Source organism: Tenrec ecaudatus, chromosome 2 (genome assembly GCF_050624435.1).
Source record: "Tenrec ecaudatus isolate mTenEca1 chromosome 2, mTenEca1.hap1, whole genome shotgun sequence".
Taxonomy (NCBI): domain Eukaryota; kingdom Metazoa; phylum Chordata; class Mammalia; order Afrosoricida; family Tenrecidae; genus Tenrec; species Tenrec ecaudatus.
This window is the reverse complement of record NC_134531.1, coordinates 119496937-119514439: the sequence shown is the minus strand read 5'-3', so window position 1 is coordinate 119514439 and position 17503 is coordinate 119496937. Positions and strand designations below refer to the sequence as shown.

Sequence of the window (17503 nt, the reverse complement as noted above, 5' to 3'; positions counted from 1 at the left end):
TCAATGAGAGAAACAGCCAATAAAAAAACCGAAGGATTCCAAAGAAAGACTGAGAATGATGTGGACACTATCCAGAGAAACAAACAATGTCTCATTGAGATCTAGGAACAAGAAGAAACAATAACATTAAAAAAAAACTACACAGAAAATTTAATGAGAAACCATAAAAGTAATTTTCTCCAAGATCACAAAAGGTGAGAAAATAACTATTCAAGAAGCTGAGAGAAAATAGGATAGGCACCAAAAGATGAAATACTTAGGAAGTCAAAAAACAAAAGATGAAGTCAAGGAAACAAAGGACCTATAAAGAAAACTACAGAATATTATTATAAGAGACCCAAAGAGACTTACACTCTTGGAAGAATACCCCAAATTCATGAATAGAAAGATTTGATATTGTGAAAATTGTAATACTATGTAAACTAATCTACAAATACTGTGCAGTTACAATCCAAATCCCAGCTTCATTCTTTAAAAAAAAGGAGAAAACTAATTATCAATTTCATAAGGAGAAAATATATTTAAGATAAGAAAACAAATCCTCAAGTAAACAAAATGTGCCTTGCTTCCTAGATCTTTCCTCTGTTTCCTTGTACCTTCCTCCTGTACCCAAATCACGCTCACCCTTCTTCTTCCTCTTAGCAATTGCTCTGAGCTAGATTGATGCTGCTCCAACACCCCCAGGATTTCTGTGTCCTCCTCCTTGTTCATTTTAATTCCCTAGTTGTTCCACTGTCTGTGGGGTTGTTTGCTCACTGCTCTCTTTCCATGCCACCTCCCTGCCCCAAGTACCTCCAAACCTGCTATCCCATTGCTTTCTCCTCAAGATTGCTTTCCATGCTTATCTCACATAGGTAGGAAAAATCAGCAGTAAGGGAGACAAAACAAAAATTGAATAGAGAAAAATAAAAATAACTAATAAAACTACATAATTTCAGGTCTGTCTGATGACATTTATGACTATCTCCCCACTGGTCCTGAGGTAATTCCCGGAAACTGCCCCTTCTAGGCTGAAGTCTACTTCGGGGGCTCTTCAGGGCGTTTTGTAGCTTTGCTTTACTCCCACTGCTGATCAGTTATGTTCCCTTTTTTGCTTTGCCCCACTGTGGGTAGTTCAGACCAGACAAACCCCCTGTCCTATGTCCCCAGTATTGTCCCCTGGCATGATATCCTCTCTGTGCCTTAACAGCTCCATGAAAGCTTGTCATCCTTAGGGTTTGGGGTGCCAATATGGGGTTGAAGCCCTCACTCCTTTTTCCTTTTTGGTTTGCTTCCAGGTGGGTATGGTATGCCAGCTCCTCCCCCAATTGATAGGTATAGTGATGTCTTCTGCAAAATAGACTTCTAGCAAGGGGCCAGTTTGACTATTATTGGGGCCGGCACAGTAACCCACTCTGTTCATGTGTTGTTCCACATGGTTACATTTCCCTCAAGATTTAGTGCACCGTGGTGGGGTCTGCATGCACACTCCCAATTCTGTGAAGACATAACCAATAGTCTCCCCCGGGGTGGGTTGGTGTCCTACTTCCCCAGTGCCATCATCTCCACTCCCTGACCCCTTTTTCTCCTTCTGCCTTCCTCTCTTTCCCCTTCTTTGTGTTGGAATAGTATTTACATACTTGGGTTTGGTCTGTCCACTGCTGGACTGCCTGTACCTCAAGTCTTTTAGTATGAGATAAATGGCTTTTTTTCTATACTTTCTGTGCTAATATTACTTCCCTCCGGGGACTCATGTTGTACTTGTCCTCTTGTAACTGGCTAACTTTGCTTAGCATAATTTTCTCCAACTCTTCCCATGAGACAATGTGCTTCATGTGATCATCAGTGCTTTTAAGTGATGCACAGTACACCATTGTGTGTATCACCCAGAATTTTCTTTCTTTCTTTTTTTTGGAAGCCAGCCATCTCCTCTTTATTAAGCCCGACTAGTTTCAGGGTGATTTCAAGATAGCTTGTCACGTGAGTACTGAGGTAACAGCCTCCATGTCTTCCTCTTTGGGAATGACTGTCTTTTAACAAGGCTTTGCACCCTCTAGTCAGGACCCAGAATTTTCTAATCCACTCATCTGTTGATGGAAATTTAGGTTGTTTCCAATTCTTTGTGACTGAATTGTTCTGCAATAAACATTGGAGCACAGATGACTGGTTTTAGTCTATTTCTTATCCCTTCTGGGTAAATGCCCACTACAGAGATAGCTGGGTCATAGAATAACTCAATTTCCTTTTGCTTTAAATATCGTCAGATCGCATTCCTAAGAAGCCTTACAGATGTGCACAACCACCAGCAGTGGAGGAGAGTTCCTATCTTGCCACAACCCCTCCAGGATTTGTTACTCTCTGATTTTCTGATTTGGAATGTCCTCAAGGCTGGTAAGTGGTTTCTTATGGTTGTTTTAATTTGCATTTATCTGATGGCTAATTTTCTCATATGTTTATGGGCCATTCGGTTCTCCTCCCTAGTGAAACTTCATTTCAGGTCTTTCGATCACGACTTCAGGGGTTAACTGTTTTCTTCTTTTTGCAGGTCCTGAGGGTGTTGTATATTTTAGTAATGAGCCCTTTTACTCTTGTGTCATTGCTAAAAATCCTCTCCCAGTCTGTGGGTTATCTTGTTATTCTCTTGGTGAAGTTTTTCAACACACACAGGTGTTTTATCCTTAGTAGATCCCACTTGTCAATTTCAGGTTCACCTGTATGTGTACGCCTCCCTATAGCACTTAGCCTGTGCAATCCCTGTGCCAAAGTTCTTTGGTTTGTCCCAATCCCCTCATTGCTGGTCCTTATAATTTGGGGTTTTACTTTAAGTCTGTAATCCACCCAGAGTTTGTTCTTGTGCATGAGATGAGGTAAGGGCCTTGTTTAACTTTTTATAGGTGGATATCCATTGTGTCCAGCACCCCACTCGAACTCATCTCCCATTTGATGCTTTGGGGGCCCCTGTCAAAAATCAGTTTTCTATATACTAATAGCTTTATTTCTGGGTTTTCTGTTCTTTCCATTGATCTGAGTATCTGTGATTATTCTCATACCATGTTGTTTTGACCACAGTGGCTGTGTACTAGGTGTTAAAGTTAGGTAACGTGAGCCCTTCAACTTTGTCCTTCTTTTTAAGGAGATTTTTTTGCTAATTTTTGGCTTCTTCCATCTCCATATGAAATTGGTTATCAGCTTTTCCAATTCTTTGAAGAAAGCTGTTTGTATTTGTACAGGGATAGTGTCAAACTTCTCTATTGTGCCGGTGGTAAGATTGCCATATTTACTATATTGAGTCTTCCATTCCATGACCATGAGATATTTTTCCACTTGTGGAAGTTGCTTTTGGTTTCCTTTAGAAGGGTCCTATAGTTTTCCTTGTGTAAGTCTTTTGTTGTTTTGGTTAAATATATCCCTAGATATTTCAAATTACTCTTGGCTATTGTGTAAGGTATTGACTTCTTGATCTCCTCTTGCATGGTCTTGTCTGATTTATACAGCAAGCCAATAGACTCCTGTTTGTTGATCTTTCCTATTCCTCTATCATGGTCAGTACTCCCATTATGGAGCTTTGGGAATTTTCAATGTACAAAATCATGTCATCTGCAAATAGTAACAGTTTGGATACCTTTAATGTCCTTCTGCTGCCTTATGTTGTCAGCTAGGACCCCATTATGAAGCTTAATAAAAGTGGGCTCAATTGGCATCCTTATCTGATCCCCTTTAAAAGTGGGATTGTTTAAGTCTTTTCTTCATTGATGATGATGTTGGCTATTGACCTTTCAAAAGTAACTTGTATTAACTTGAGGAATTTTGTTTCCATTTTTATCTTCATAAATGTCTTAATTAAAAATGGGTGTTGGTTATTGTCAAATGCTTTTTCTGCATCTATTGATTTTATCATGTGACTCATATACTTTTCCTTATCAATGTAGTGAATGATATTGATGGATTTATGGATGATAAATCATGCCTGCTTCCCTAGAATGAATCCCACCTCATCATGATGGATGATAGGTTTGATATAATTTTATATTCTGTTGACCAATATTTTGCTAAGGTTTTTGCATCTATATTCTTTAGAAATATTGATATGTGTTCTCTATTCCTATGGGATACTTTCCCTGTTTGAGTATCAAAGTTATACTGGTTTCTTAGAATGAGTTTGGGAGCTTGCCATCTTTGTCTATACTCTGGAATAATTTTTGGAGGATTGATGTCAACTCTTCCCTGAATGCTTTGTAGAATTCTCCTGTGAAGCCATCTGGTCCAGGAGCTATTTTTGTTGCTATTTTCTGGATAACCATATTTATTTCTTCTTTTGCTATGGGTTTGTTGATGTTCTTGACCTCTATCTGGGATAATCTAGGGAGAGAGTCTTTTTTCAAGTATTTGCCCATGTCCTCCAAATTGTTGAATTAATTGGAGTACAGACTTTCATAGTATTTTGTGATTATCCTTTTAATCTCGTTGGGGTCCATTCTGATTTTCCGTTTCATCCTTCATCCTGGCTATTGATGTTTGCTACTTCCTTTCCTTGAGTAGGCTTTCCATTGTTCTGTCAAATCAGTTAAACCTTTCAAAGAATCAGCTGTTTGCTGCATTGATTTTTTTTGTTGTTGTTTCAGTATTATCTTTCCTTCCAACTTGTTTAATTCTGCCCTGATTTTTATTAATTTTTATTTCCTATTGGAGGGGTTATTCTATTGACTCTGTTCTAGTTGATGGAAGTTTTGTGACAGCGTATGTCATAAGTCTTTCTGCCTATCTCATGTATGCATTTATTAATCTCAAGCTTCCTCTGATAATTACTTTTCCTGCATCCCATAGATTTTGGTATGTTGCATTCTCATTATCATTAGTTCATAGAAACTTCCTAATTTCCTCTCCAATCGGGGCCAGTGCCCATTCCTGTCACAGAAGATTGATATTCATTGTCCAACTGTGTGCCCTTGTTTTTCTGTTAGTCATTTTATTCATCTCCAGTTATTTAGCATGCTGTTCCAGGAGGACTTGACTTGCGTCCCTGCATGTGTTCATTTTTGAAAATGATCCATGTGCACTAAAAATAATGTGATTTTTTTGCATTTAGATGGAAACATCTATAAATGTCTATCAGATCCAGTTGCCTAATTGTTGTGTTTAGCTCTGTAGCCTCCATGCTGAGCTTCTTTCCCAGTCATCTATCTTTTCCTGATGTTGGTGTTTTAAAGTCACCTACTGTAATTGTTGAATCTGTGATTTCATTTTCATCTTTTGAATAGTTTGTTTGATGAATTTTGTGGGTCTCCTGCTAGGCTCATATATATTTATTATGCTCACCAGTGCCTGGCCTTCTGATCCTTTGAGCATTGTTTCCTATTCTGGTTTTCACCTTGAGGGAAATTTTTTCAGAGATTAGGATTGCAACTCCTGCTCTTTTAACGTTGCCAGATGGCTGGTATATTTTCTGCCAGCTTTTTATTCTTAATCTTTTTTTTTTTTTTTGTGATCTTAAGATGTGTCCTGCAGGCAACAGATTGATGGGTTTAGGTTTCTGAGCCAGTCTGCTAACCTTTTTCATTTAATGGGCAAGTTGAGGCCATTGATATCAGTTATCATCACCATCTGTGGATTCATTGCTGTCATCTAGTACCTTTTGTGTTAGGTGTTTTCCTATCTCTTTTCATATCAGTGTGTTGTATATTTGGGGGAGAGGGCATCATTCTTGCCTTCTTTACCCTCCAAGGCACAGTTATCTTTGTAATTGTTTTCTGCACATTGGCTTCTGGCTGCAGTTGGGCTATATGGTGGTTTCGGCTTGTACTTGGTGTATGTTGCTGTGCTGACCATAGTGAGTGGGCAAAAAATTTCTGCATACTTGAGTATTTTATGGCATAATCTTTGAGTTTTCCTTGTGTCTGGAAGACTCTTACTTCGCCATCTATCTTAATAGCTAGTTTGGCAGGCTAAAGACACTCGGTGAAGCCCAAAAGAGGTAGAGCCAGTTTCTGCCTTGTGCTGTGGCTATCAGCACCTATTGTCTTTTCCTGTTTGGGTTTTTTATCTTAAAATCATAGGCTGTGCTTTGGAGATTAGTGTTCTGACTACCTTGCTATGTTAATGGTATGTTAATGGACAGAATTCTTCAGACTTACATTCAAGTTACAGAAAGCACCATAGATGAATTGAAAGCATTTTAAATATTTTTCCCTTTTTATAATGGGTTTGAGCGGTGCCCTTGTATTGTTCTGTCCCCCGGGGAAGTAAGATCAGCTTACCAGAATGGTTTTGGGTTCACTGGATCTGAATTCACCCCTGGCTACAATCCTGTGTCACTCTCATCTCTATCTGGTTGTGCTCTGGGGGATTGCATTCTGTTACATGCAAATATCCTAGTGGTGATTCAATTGCTGCAAATTGTTGTCCAATTATCTCTCGTTACCCATGCTGGCAGGCATGGAGTTGGGGGGAAGCAGAAAAGGGGTGGCCAATGGCATCACTCTGTTTCTGGCTGGGGGGGTGGAGTTGCAAAGCTCTAGGCTACAGGTGCAGGAAGGAACCATTGTGGGGAACTCTAGTGTGATGTCTTGTGTCTAGCTCTCAGAGGCTTTCTGTAAACCTGGGATTATGAGCACTTTTAAGCAGCAGCCTGGGGAAATTATTGCTCTCTCTGGGTCTAGGGCACAGGAAAGTGTCACAGGCACCACCTTGTTGGACCTGGTGAGGGATTAGAAGAATCCACAGACAGATGTAGTGAACTTAGAGCATTTGAGCTAGTTGTCAAATTGCTTCAAGGGTGAAAATCAAAGAGGGAGGTCTGAACCAGACCCTAGTACCAGAATCTATCTTTATCACCCAACTTCCCAGTATTGACCTCCTTACCTCTTAATTTTCTGGTCTCACAGCAGGAGTGCCGCACAGGTTATCTGCCTGGACACCATCTTGACTCCCTCTTCAATGTCTCATTTCTTCAGCTAAGGTATAGAGACATAGATATATCTTGCACAAGTTTTATTTTACATGAATGTGGATATATAAAGCACTTCCATTTTATGCAACAAAATACATAGTCATATTTATTTTATAGTATTTTATAATATTAAGAAAAATAAATATAATAACTGGTCCAACTCTTCTAAGAAATATGATAAACCAGTTAACTTCAGGAAAATCAAGATTTGTCGAATGGATAGTGTTCAATATGCAGTTAAAATATTTAGTTATTTTAATTTAATATTTTGCATATTTATTCCAGGAAAGAAGACATGAACATGTTCTTTGTATATAATGAAAACTCCATAAATGGACAATTAGTATATGCAGTGAATACAAATTTGGGGGACAATGAGCAAGGTTTATAGCAGAAATTCGGGAGTTCTATGATAAATAGAAAGGACCACTTGCTGCACAGTGATTATGTGGCTAGCTAACTGCTGACCCAAAGATTAACAATTCAAACCTACCAGCTATACTTGTAGCAGCCAGCACCTGAAAAGACTATACAGTCTTGTCACCCTTATGGGACAGTTCTACTGAGTACTCTAAGTCACTCTTGAGTCACAATCTATTGATTGGAAGTGCTTTATCATTGCCATTGTCCTTTTGTTGCTATTGTTTATCATAAGTATGAGTTAGGATCATCTGGATGGTGCATGATAACAACATGGCAAGTCTGTGTAAACCTGTGACAAGTTCTTCAAGAAAACATATAGTAAGGAATCTCAAAGTATAACTATTGAAGAGATAACTTGTTCTATTGTTGAAAGTGATGGAACCCGTGGAGTCCAGAAACAGGATACCTAGGCTCAGAAGGGCACTGTTCAAAGTGAGATGCAAGCTGCACACACAGACCTACATGGCAACAATTCAGGAGAGTGGCAGCAGGAAGAAAGGTGCAGTTTTATGTGTGCAGAATAAGACCGTTTGCTGATTCCATATGCCATCTTTATCACCCAGACCTTTAGGAAAAATTGTGTTAGCAAGGAAAGCTACTCATTAAGCTTCTGTAACAAAGAATTCATAAAATACAACATGAAAGTGCATTCTTTTTTGTGTTATCATTCCAGGATAGATATTCAGGACTTATTTGCTACATCTGCCATTGTAACTTTTAGTTAGCATCTCTGGATTCAAGGAGGAATGCTAGGTTTTCATTATGCTCCAGCCAGAAGCAGCAGCAGCAATAATACAACAAAGTATCTGCCTAACCGTTTTAAGAACAAACATCAAACACATTCCTACCGAGTGGATTATGACTTATAGCAACTAGATACAACAGATAGAACTGTCCTATAGATTTTCCAAGGTAGTAAATTTTTGGAAAGGGAAATCGCTACACCTCTCTCCCATGGTTCCAGTGGTGAGATTCAGCTGGTTTGCACCTGTTTGGCAAAACTGATCCCTGATTTTTTGTTGAGTTCCACAAACTGGTTAAAATGGCTCTTGTAATCAGGGTTCTCCTTGAGGTGGGTGGCTGGGCAGCCAGCCACCCAAAGTGGAAATCACAAATGTATATTCCTTACTTACTAAGTTCCTCTGTACAACAGTATAGTCTAAGCGTTTATAATAATGTTCATTCCATCCATAGGTATAAAAACTTAGAACTTTGCTAATGATATTGATAAATTCATTTCATAGTGCACATTATACTTTTGATGAAATACTACATTTTTATTCCCTTTCGCTTGTTACTTCAGTAAACAAACATATAATGTAGAGAAAAAGTACCAAACAACCAGAAATTGACTCATTCTCCTAAGATTCAAATTTGTGTTATGCCCCAAATTCCCACAAGATATGATGAGTGGGTTTTGCAATTCCTGAAACTGTTCAATGATCTAAAAATATTTTCAGAACTATTGCTATAAGTTAAGTAGTAATGGAAATGGGTTTTCAAAAATCCACATAATATATTCACAGAAGAGAAGTCTCTTTTTTCTGATATGTCAGACACAATGGCTATTCTCTAGTTGGCCTACTTCAAAAGGAATGAGATTCTACTCCTACAGTGAAAAGATGGTTAAGGATAAATTACACAGCCAATGATGCTTGAGTAATATTGTAAGTGAGGACACAATCAAGAAGCAATATGGGAACATCATAAATAATAATTGTATTGTTTTCAAGTGTTATTTAATTTTTAATTAATATTTTGAAATTCTTATAACACAATCTAGTATTGTGTGCCTCTTTTATTGTTCTTATTTAACTATTAACTGCATTAAATAATAAACTGCCTTTTGTATATATTTTCATACTTAAAATAGTCATTAGGGCAGTGAACTGGTTGCTAAATTATTAGAATCCCACCACTGCATGTTTCCAACCAACAACCTTTGTATATCAGTCATGTACTTAATCACTACAACACCAAGGGTCCACTCTCAGGAGCATGACCCCAAACTGTTCCACTTCTCCCTCCCGAGTCATAATTTAGTCACGGGAGTCCTCTAGCTGCAAAGAAGGGTAGCCAACTATATGATCAGCAGAAATCTATTAGTAAGAAAGAAAAAGAAAAGGAACACTGGAGGACAATGTGATTCTGCCCAAAGGGCAACAACTATGATATTAAAAGTAAAGTGAGAAGATATTTCTTTTTTTTTTTTTTAATCTTTTTATTGGGGGCCGAAGGTCGGCGGCGAGATGGGCAAGATGGCGGCAGCCTTGGGCTCGGCGGCGACGCTGACCGCAGAGCCGGGGGAGGACGCCTTCAGGAAACTCTTCCGCTTCTACCGGCAGAGCTGCCCCGGGACGGCGGACCTGGGAGGGGTCATCGACTTCTCGGCAGCCCCCACGGCCCAGGGTGCGCGCCCCGGGGTCCCCCAGGTGTAAGGAAGTGACTAAGCGGAGACCTCGAAGCTTGCTAGAGAAACAGCGCTGGGTGACCTTAGGTTACCATTATAACTGGGACAGTAAGAGCAAGTGGCCGCTGCCTGTGGGTTTCAGGGCTTCCAGGCTGAGGCCGGCATCCTGCATTACTACCGTTTAGACTCCACCTTGGGCATCCACGTGGACAGGTCGGAGCTCGACCACTCCAAACCCCTCCTATCGTTCAGCTTTGGACAGTCTGCCATCTTTCTCCTGGGTGGCCTCAGAAGAGATGAAGCCCCTACAGCCATGTTTATGCACAGCGGTGACATCATGGTGATGTCTGGTTCCAGCCGCCTGCTAAATCACGCAGTCCCTCGGGTTCTTCCCAGCACTCAGGAGGACAGTCTGCATCTCTGCCTGGAGGCCCCGCTCCCCGCTTATCTCCCGAGAGACACCGTGGTCCAGCCCTGTTCTGTGGAGGACCGGCAGCTGTGTGCCAGCTACCTGAAAACGGCGCGGGTTAACATGACAGTCCGACAGGTAGTGGCCACAGACCAGGACTTCCCTGTGGAAGCCCCGGGGGAGAACGAGCGAGACATCGCCCAGGAAGGGATCTGCCATCTGAAAGACAAAATCACGCACGGGAAACGGGTCCGGCTGGACCCTGACAGCTGAGGCTCAGAGACACTGCTGTATTATTCCGTCGATCTTACGGAAACACCTGTTTTATGTAGCGATGGACTTCAGCACCGAGACAAGCCAAAAGCAGCCGGAAACCTCACACTGTTGCCTTGTGACTCATCCTGCATATAGGAGATTAACTACTTTGCCCAAAGTGGTCCCCATTGTCTGGTCTAGTTTAGTATTGGCTCTTCATGAGTGTGGAAAAGTCCAGGGAGATATAAACTTCCCTAGTCTCAGCCCCTGCCCTGTCTCTGAGGGAGAGGTGGGTGTCCGTGGCATCCAAGTACCTCAGATTTACCCAGCTGTGAATGGGCACCTAGACTCACTCCCTCCATTGCATATGGCAGCTTGTGGTTCTTTGAACCCGCCAATACTCCCGAAGTCTTAACTCCTTAGGGCATCCTCTGATTTTCCCTTGAGTCTCTTCTGACCCTGGTGGACCTGGAAAACCCCTCCCTTAGAAAAGAAGGTCATCGCATCTGTCTTTCCCACCTGGAAGGTCACTGTGATGGTGATCTAAGCATGGGAACAGCGGCTTCTCCACGTGTCTTTGAGGTCTCGGAACTCTCCCGGTTGGCTCTTAATGCAGTTGTAATGGTTGCGCTGCAAAGGCCGTAAAAGTGTTCTGTCGCTTGTTTCTCCATGAGTAAACTTACAGGGGTTTTTAATTAAATCAATCAATCAATAAAAAAAATCTCTTTATTGGGGCTCATAAGGCTCTTATCACAGTCTGTACATACATTAATTGAGCAAAGCACCCTTATACATTCGTTGCACTCGTAATTCTCATAATTCACCTTCCACTTGGGTTCCTGGAATCAGCTCGGTTTCCCTTTTTTCCCCCCATCCTCCTCCCTCCCCGATCCCACCCCTGGTCCCTTGATAGTTTATAAATAATTATTATATCTTATCTTGAGAAGATATTTCTAAAGCCATGTGTATAGTTGAAGAAACTATATTGTAAACTGTACTGTCTGAAAGAAAACAATAGGAAGAAAAAGATTCTAAGTTGTTATTCCTTCTAGGGAACAATTAGCTAAATAAAATTCTAAAAACAAATTGTCTATATTAAAAATATGATCTATGTTTTTCTTAGTCTTCGCCAAGAAATAAAAACAATGTTAATAATATTGGCCAAGTAAATAATCAAAGGAAATAGTGAGACTCTAAACAACTCCATGGCTGTGGACTCAACATTTGTAATTGCATTACTTGCCTGTTCTCTCAGTTCCAGATCCTAAAGTATAACAGCTTTTGCATTTATTATGTGAATACACAAACAACACAGATAATTAACATTATTCAAGTCTCAAAGTTGATTCTATGAGCCAACACCCAGCTATGAAAAGCTAGTCATTTTGTTCTCTTAGTTATTCTAAGAGTGTTCACTGTGTTCCCACACATTTAATACTGTACAGATGTATCTGGCAAACTTACTTCATGGTCAGAGAACCTCCACAGATGAGCAGCTTGCAGTAATAAGTGGCAGGACTTCAGGAGCAAGTCACACAAACAACTGTTAGATCATCATGTACTAAGGAAAATATGTTTTTTCATCCACAAAAGATTTTTACTATCCAGATTTTACCTCTTTGTTTAACAAAGCAAAAGAAAGCCTCAGGATCATGAAAATGGCCAGGCTTACTGTATAGATAGAGATTGGTGGAAGCCCTGAGATTGTGACCATTCGTCACCCTTCAGCCAAACCACAGACAATGAGGATGAGAGGTCAGAGAATAACACCAGGTAAATATGGACAACTTGGAACAGCCGACCATTTGAGATGAAAGGGGCAGTATTTACCCAAGAACAAATTTCAGAAAGGTTAGAAAAGAAGGATGAATGGGAATAAAAACCATAGGGACAGAGCTGGATCAGATATGTTTCGTTGTGTGGATTTCAGTAGACAAGATGGTACAAAATGTGTTTTAATTGTTGAATGGAAAACTGTTTCACTCTATAAACCCTCATCCAATTCACAATGAAATGAAAAAACAAAAACAAAACAAACATGAGGCCAGAGACAGACAGACAGACAGACAGACAGACAGTATGAGATCCCAAGTTAGCCAGCAGTTCAGAGAGTTATAAAAATCAACTTACCAAAGAGTCCATTCCTATTCCTGGTGACCCCGTGTTACCAGAGTAGAACTGTGTCTCATAAAGTTTTCTTGGCTTCAACCTTTCAAAATCAGATATTCATGACTTTCTCCCAATGTGCTTCCAGGAGGATCTGAACAGCTAACCTTTCATTTAGTAGCACTTCCTAGAGACTCCTCCCCAAAAGGCTAACATCGTGCAGCATAAAACTGGCTAGCAAAAAAGCAAATTACAACTCTACGAACACATGCCTGATTTTTAAATTAAGCCATGCGAGGTTTAGAGAGATAATGTACCTAAATCCACATAGCCAATGACACCAGAGAAGCAACTAGATACCTCGTGCGTTTAGGAATCACTTCTGTGTGGACACCTGGTAACTATGGAAAGAAATTCTAAGTGCATCCTTCCTTTTTGGTTTTACTTTTCTACCTGTTTTGGGTGTAGATCCACAGCGCTATATTTAGGCAACAACCCTGCACACTTGCATTTCCAATCTGTTTTAAGAAATAAATATATTCCACATTCTTTTGGAAAGGCAACTTCACTCAACAATAGTTGACTCGTGGGAAAGTTAAATTGGCCATTGGGGAATGTGCTAGTGATTATGGGGTTTAGTTAAAGATTAAAAATAGATATTCGATTTGAAATTTGCCTTGAGCTTCTGAGGACAACCTGGAAAATTAGGAAAAAAGATGCCAAAGCCTGTGCAGCTGTGTAACTGCAGGGCATGGGCTCAGGTAAAGGAAATTATTTTCCATACTTTGGATTTAGGACCTCTTCAGATTTGAGATGCTATCTGAGAAATGAAGCTCCCTAACGTTGAGTTGCCTGAAGAGCAGAGACAGCAGCTGAGTGACCGCAGGCAACACCTCCCATTCGGCTAGCCTGTGAGACCTGTAGATACTCCCTACAGGATGCAACTTTGGGCCCATCGTGCCAAGGTTTCGTGGACAAAACAATGCTGACCAGTTTGTTTTTACCTGAATTCTCTATCTGATCTACCCCCACCCACTCCAGCCTGAGGAAAATATCTGTGTTCTCCCCGCCCCCGGCAACATTAAAAGAAAAACAACATTTTTATTAATGTCAGGGACCATTAATTCTTGCAAAGTCTAAAAGGAGACCAGGTGGCACAGTCCCATGATAAAGAGTTCAGTAACCAACCAAAAGGTTAACAATTTGGATTTACCAGTTGCTGCTCGGGAGAAAGAGATGGCAGTCTGCTTCTATAAAGATTCAGAGCCTTTGAAACCATGCAGGTTAGTTCTACTCTGTCCTATAGAGTCGTTATGCATTAGAATCAACTGATAACAATCTTGGCTTGGTACTTACTTAAAACTGCATTCAAAAGAGTGGTCGCAGAGATGTCAGTAGGTTCTGGATGAACACCAAGGTATCACTCTAAAGTGAGAGCAGAAAGAAGAGAGAGTCAAATTTTTACTGGCCTATGAAAATCAATATACACTGGCCCCCTATGTCAGCTCAGTATCACTCTTCTCTAGACACACCGGCCTTCTTGCTATCTATCCTCACATTCCCATGCATATCCCAGCTCCGTATCAGTCCATCTTCCAGGGATTGCATCACCTCGGACATCATTTTGATGAGGTCTTTCATCTCTTCAAATTTGATTCCATTCTTATATTCATAATATACCTCTTTTATGCTGATCAAATTCCCATCCGCTTACCCTGCTCTACTTTTTCATTTTGTCATGTCATTTGCCTTGTTCTAATGCGTGTCATAATTCTTTATTATGCTTGTGTGTATTACACTAGATGTAAACTATATGAAAGGCCATGGCTTTGTCTGTTTCTTCACCCTGATGTACCCAAGTGACCTGGAATAGTAGTTGCTCAAGAAATACTTGTTGAATAAAATGTTATTAAAAAAACCCTTCTATGATCTCTATCTTATGTATTTGTATGTGCTGAGGTGACATTACTTGATATGGTGTTTATGTCCATAGTCTTTGACAATATCGCCCAGTGCTTTAGTGAATTTGTGATAGTTTGTGTGCCACCACGGTACCTGCAAGAATATACTTGAGGAGTTTAGTCTATCAATTAGGTCACAGCTTGGTGACTTCTTTTGGAGGTGAGACCAATATAAATGACTCTCTGCAGTCCTCTCTCTCTCTCTCTCTCTCTCTCTCTCTCTCTGTGTGTGTGTGTGTGTTTCTCTGTCTGTCTCTCTCTCTCTGCCTTCACCTGCCTGATGGGTGGCCCTGATTGCTGCCAGAGCCCTGTGAAACATTCAGCACCACCAGTGGATATACAAGACTTTGCACCCAATAGTCTGTGATATTCCTGCATTCTGTATTATTGCATGTGGCTGAGGGAGTCCGAAAAGGGATTTATGGACTGGTATCAGACTTACTGACTTGGCTGTTTTATTGATGCATAATTACTTCTTTATATACTGTTCTTTCATACATATATATGAGTGTCACTGGATTTAGTTCTCAAGTCAACCCGGCCTAAAGCAGAGTTATAAATAAAATGTAGAAAACTCTGAGGAGGAGAATGGTCAGGAACTCCATTCCTCTCCATATGTTATTCCATCTTAGAAGCAGGATGAGACAGATTCCTATACCATTAAGGCAAAGGAGACACCAGCCATTCAAGATGGGAATCCTAGATAAAGTGGATGCAATCACCATGGCCCCAGAGGGTACAGTATAGAGACTATATATGTGAGACAGGACACTGGGCTTTTCAGTCTATGGACTGAGAAAAGCTGAATGTCTTGCCTAGGAATCTGATTGGTTGATATCAGTGCTAATCAAGCATCATATCCTTTACTGAGAGTAAACAGAGGCCACGGAGCAATGTAGCTGAAAAATTTATGACCAGAGAACTATGTGCCTACTGATATGGATGGTAAGATTTGCTTTAGAAAAATAGACTGAATTTTTAATGTTTTCTGATTTTGCCTTGTGAAATGATAACTGCTATAAATGCCCACAACAGAGAGTAGTGTCTGTGAGTTTCATGTGTCCGTTGCAATGGACTATTGAATCCAGGAAAAGAAGTCGAATGCAGTGGGAGGGACAGATGGTGTCAGAATAGGATAAAGAAAGTTGGAGGGTAGAGGCATGACTCATCTCAATTTTATAGAAATCAACTTTGGGCTGGTTTGGAGTTGAAATATTCTTCCTCTTGTGTACCTCAAGGTCACACATAATTTTTCACAACTTTATGTATATATAGCCTTCATTGTGTTCAGTAGACTTCTGAATTCATTCAGCCAAATTAATTACATCCAAAATATGTAAGACAAAGTCACATGATCCTTGTCTCTAAGGACCACTCTGGCTGCAATTTTTTCAATATAAATCGGTTTGTTCTTTTAGCAACCCACAGTAATTTCAATATTCTTCTCTACCACCCCAATTCAGATGCATCAAATTTTCTTTTTTATTCAATGTTCAACTTGAGAATATCATGGATTGGGTCAAATGCAACTTAATCTTCAAAGTAGTATCCTTGCTTTTCAATACTTGTAACGAATTCACTGCATTCAAAGCATCTATTGATTTCTTGACTGCTGCTTTCATGAGCATTGATTACGGATCCAAGCAAGACAGAATCCTTGACAACTTTCAACCTTTGCTCCATTTATCATGATGCTACCTATTGGTCCCAGGGTGAGGATTTCAGTCTTCTTTATGTTGAGTTGTAATCCTTGTTCTGCTGCTTTAGGTACTTCAACTCCTCCTCACTTTCAACAAGCAAAGTGTGTCATCTGCATATTTATAGTTGTTAATAAGCCTTCCTATAATCCAGATGTCACATCCTACTTCATATAATACAATGTCTTTGATTATTTGGTCAGTATACAGCTTGAACAAATATGGTAAGAATATACGGCCCTGACCCACATCTTTCCTGATTTAAAAACAAGCAGTATTCCCTTCTTCTGTTTGCACAGTTGCCTCTTGATCTATATACAAGTTCGACAAGAACACAATAAAGTGTTTGGGAATTCCAATTCTCAAGTTTATCCAGAGTTGGTTATAACCCACACATTTGAATGCCTTGGCATAATCAATAAACTACAATTAAGCATTATTCTGGCATTCTCTGCTTTCACTAAAGATTCATCTGATATCAACAATGATACCCCGTGTTCCACGTCTTCTTCTAAATCTGACCTGCACATCTAGTAGTCCCTGTCAATGTACTGCTGCAACTATTGTTGGGTGATTTTCAGCAAAATGTTACTTGCATGTGATATCAGTACTTTTGCTCTATAGTTTGAACATTCTATTGGGCTACCTATTTTTGGAATAGGTACTAATATAAATCTCTTCCAGTCAGTTGGCCAAGTGATGGTCTTACAAATTTCCTGACATAGATAAGAGAGTACTTCAAGTCCTTCATCAACTTGCTTAAACATTTCAATGTGAATTCCAGCAATTCCTGAAGCCTTATTCTTGGCCATTGCCTTCAGTGCAGCTTGAACTTCTTCCTTCAGTACCATTAATTCTTGCTCATATGCTACATCCTGAAATGATGGAATGTTGAGTAATTCTTTTTCGTACACTGACCGTGTATTCAACCATCTTCTTTTGACACTTTCTGCATCATTAAATAATTTTGCCATAGAATCTTTAAATATTGCAACTCAGGGCTTGATTTTTTTCTGGAGTTCTTTCAGTATATGATATGCTGAGTTTGTTCTTCCCTTTTGGTTTTCTAACTCTGGGATTTTGGATATTTCCTTATAATATTTATTTAGCTTTGTCTTCTTTAGCGACTTTTTAAAGATTTCTATTTCACTCCTTGACTTAAACATTTCATCCATTTGCCTTAGCAATTTAAAAGCAAGTTTCCAAGTCTCCTCTGACATCTGCTCTGATCTTTCCTCCCTTATCTGTCTCTTAATTACTGTTGGCTTTCTTAATTAATGGCTATGTTCATGAGCTCCCACAGCCCATCACGTCTTC

The 17503-nt window shown here is 39.9% G+C and overlaps 1 pseudogene; it reads left to right on the top strand.

The window, feature by feature from the left end:
* The first annotated feature begins 9597 nt into the window (after positions 1–9597).
* LOC142440083 (nucleic acid dioxygenase ALKBH1-like) lies at positions 9598–10440 on the top strand (annotated as a pseudogene).
* Positions 10441–17503: the final 7063 nt, after the last annotated feature.